This window comes from Gekko japonicus, unplaced genomic scaffold (assembly GCF_001447785.1).
Source record: "Gekko japonicus isolate JY-2015 unplaced genomic scaffold, Gekko_japonicus_V1.1 scaffold248, whole genome shotgun sequence".
Classification (NCBI taxonomy): domain Eukaryota; kingdom Metazoa; phylum Chordata; class Lepidosauria; order Squamata; family Gekkonidae; genus Gekko; species Gekko japonicus.
The window spans coordinates 1,242,807-1,245,959 of record NW_015169782.1 but is presented as its reverse complement, the minus strand read 5'-3'; the positions used below and the strand labels follow the sequence as shown (position 1 = coordinate 1,245,959).

The window sequence follows — 3,153 nt, the reverse complement described above, 5'->3', positions numbered from 1 at the left end:
CGGGCGAGGGGGGGGGGGGGGGGGGGGGGAGAGACCTTGATATATATACACGCACACATTTGCCAAAAAGGGACTCGCCGCCAGCAACAGCATCTCCGGTGATGCCAAGGCGCAGTAAGTAGCCACACGCGCGGCCAGAAAAGTTTGCAATGGGGAAAGGGGGGGAAAGTACCCAATGTAGTGGTTGTTGTGCTTTTTTTTGGGGGGGGGGGTCTTAGGGCCTCTGGAATAAATGGCGAGCAAGCTCCTCACCTGCTTTGGATTAGCCTTGAACTCTTGGACCTAGTTGTGGTGTAGAGAATGGGGGGGGGGGAATGGGTGCCCTGGCCCATCCTGGGCCAAATCTGGCCCCCTTGCTCATGCACAGGGTGGGCTTCCCAGGGGTGGCCCCGTCTGAAAGGAGGATTCTGGACTAAATAGACCTGATGATTTGATGCTGCCATGCTGTTTCACAGGTGGTTTGATTTATCAGCGTAGCACATTTTTATCCAAAGAGTCCAGGGCAGCATATGTTCATCTCCATTTTATCCTCACAACAACCCTGGGAGGTAGGTTAACTGGCCAAAGGTTCCCCAATAAGCAAGTGGGACCCTGGTCTTCCCAGACATAGTCTGGGATGAGGGCACAGGAACAAAATGGAACCTCCATGTGGAAAGGCAGAGTATCAGCTTCTGCAGACATATAATAGGGAGGGCTAGTTCTGTCAGGCTTCCTAGAAGTAACTGGCTGGTGACTACTAGAAACAGGAAGCTGGACTAGATGGACTTCTGACCTCTTGTCTAATCCAGCAGCGCTCTGTTCAAAGGGTGCCAGTCATTATATTAAACGGAGCCTCCAAGTCAAGAGGCAGTATACCTTCAAGTACCAGACACTGAAGGAGCTGCAGTGGCTCAAGTGGTTAAGACGCTGAACTGGAAGGTCAGTAGTTCAGCAGTTTGAGACCCGAGTGTGCCACATGACGGAGTGAGCTCCCATCTCTAGTTCCTGCTCCTGCCAACCTAGCAGTTTGAAAGCAAGAAATTGTAAGTAAATAGGTACCACTTCAGTGGGAAGCAGTGTTCCCTCTAAGCTGAGTTAGTGTGAGCTAGCTCACAGTTTTTTAGCCTCCAGCTCACACATTTTTGCCTTAGCTCAGGAAGGAGGGCTCCAGAGCAAACTAATTTATGCAGCAGCCAAATTGTTTGCTCACAGCTTTAATGCCAGCAGCTCACAAAGTAGAATTTTTGCTCACAAGACTCCGCAGCTTAGAGAGAACATTGGTGAGAAGGTAACAGCGTTCCGTGCGCCTTGGTGTTTAGTCATGCCGACCACATGACCACGGAAATGTCTTTGGACAGCGCTGGCTCTTCGGTTTGGAAACGGAGATGAGCACCGCAACCCAAGAGTTGGATTCGACTGGCTTTCGAGCAAGGGAACCTTTACCTTTACCAGACACTGAAGACACGTATGTGTCCTGCTTGCAAACTTCCCAGAGGCACCTGTCTGTTCCTTGCTGCCGGAAACAGAATGATGGACTCTTCACCTAACTTAATAATTAGGCTTTTCAGTTGCCATTCCATTAGCAAGACTTGTGCATGAAGGCCAAAGACAGCAATGGGGGCACTGGAGCTGACAGGCTTGTGGGCCAGGCTCTCCACCCTCCACAGCCTCAAGCTAGTCGCCCAGTGAGGGGCTAGACCTAAAAAACCCACCAGTTCTGATACCAAAGTTTTCTTGGTGGCCTTGACCAAGTCACTACCTTCTAGGGTTGTTTTGAGGCTTTTTAAAAAAGAGCCCCTTCCCTGAGTTCGTTGGAAGAAGGATAAGATGCAAGTGGCAGAGATGTTAGTAACCTGATAAGATTCTGACTTGCTGCCTGCCTTGGTTGCATTTGAGGATAAGTAGGGCTAGATCCCCATGCCACAATAGGTCACGTTGGGTTCTCTTGCAGTGAATGGGTCTAGATACCTACTTGATTAACTGTAGAAAGGATATGTTGGATAGGAGTCCTCTCTACTCCTATCCAGTAGGAGTCAATCAATCCAGCCTGCTTTAGAACCACTGGGGTACAGCTAGATTCTCTGCTCACTGTTAGTTGATCATCGTCCTGAGGAGCTGAGGTTAAACCTCAAATTGGTTCCAGTGAAACTAAGGAAACCAGAGCAACTGCTTACTGTAGGCCTTTGCTATTTTAGAGGGAATGTGCACTCGCTATGGGTCAAACGTGCTCCGCTGGAGTCAGACCAGACCACAACTTGGTGTAAATTGGCTCTTCTGGAGACAACAGCCCCTGTCTTGTGGTAGGTTGGGCTTGAAGACTGGACCAGATTCCCATCAGGTATAAGATAGCTATGAGGATTATTTTGTGCAGATCTCCAACCCATTGTGCGCAATCCACTGTAGTTAAGAAGACTGGATCACTGCTTGCTGTAAATCAGCCTCTATCCATTGCCCACAGACTATCCCTAACGTAGCATAGTTCAATTTTGATTTATTGGAATTGATAGGGCCAGAAACTCAGTTGGCATGATTTGATCCACTGAAATGATTTTATTTTTAACTTATTTTACTTCCCAACGGGGACTAAACACAGCTGATGTCATTTTCCTCTCTTCCATTTTATCCTCACAACGACCATGTGAGGTAGGTTAGGCCAAGCGTGTGTGATGGGTCCAAGGTAACCCAGCAAGCTTCCATGGCAGATTTGAACCTGGGACTCCCAGGTCCTAGTCTGACACTCTAACCACAACACCACACTGGCTCCCAGTGGGCTATACCAGCTACTATACCTGTGCCTTGATCTACTGTAGTCTTGCAGGCCAGATCCCCAGCTGATGTGAATTAAGTGCAAAACTGCTTGAGTTTTGGAAACGGAGCCCCTGTTAGATGTAAGCAGCTGCTGGCCTCCCTCCAGATATTTGTACCAGATTTGGCCTTTTTTAAAAAGAGAGAGAGAGAGAGATTTTGTAGAGTCAACAATCCAAGTTTACTTTTCCTTCTTCTGCTCAGCTAATATTCTTTGCCTTGAACGCAGCCAGGCTGATGGAAACTTAAAAGACGCAAGAGCCGATTTTAATGTTTGAACATGTGTTTCTTCAGGCAAGGAGGGGGGGTTTACGAATTCGGGGGCTGTGGACAGGGATTTAGCAGCATTATGAATTATTATGCAGATTA

General features: G+C 48.2%; 1 protein-coding gene across 2 annotated transcripts in view; it reads left to right on the top strand.

The window, feature by feature from the left end:
• The window catches only part of FLRT1 (fibronectin leucine rich transmembrane protein 1), a 30,977-nt gene that overhangs the window by 321 nt on the left and 27,503 nt on the right, over positions 1 to 3,153 (top strand). The window contains exon 1 of one of the 2 annotated variants that reach the window (XM_015416815.1): positions 35 to 114. The exons of the other annotated variant lie outside the window; for it this stretch is intronic. The gene's annotated coding sequence lies outside the window, so the exon portion shown is untranslated. Of the gene's footprint in view, positions 1 to 34; positions 115 to 3,153 lie in introns of those variants that run through there. 2 annotated transcript variants of the gene reach the window in all.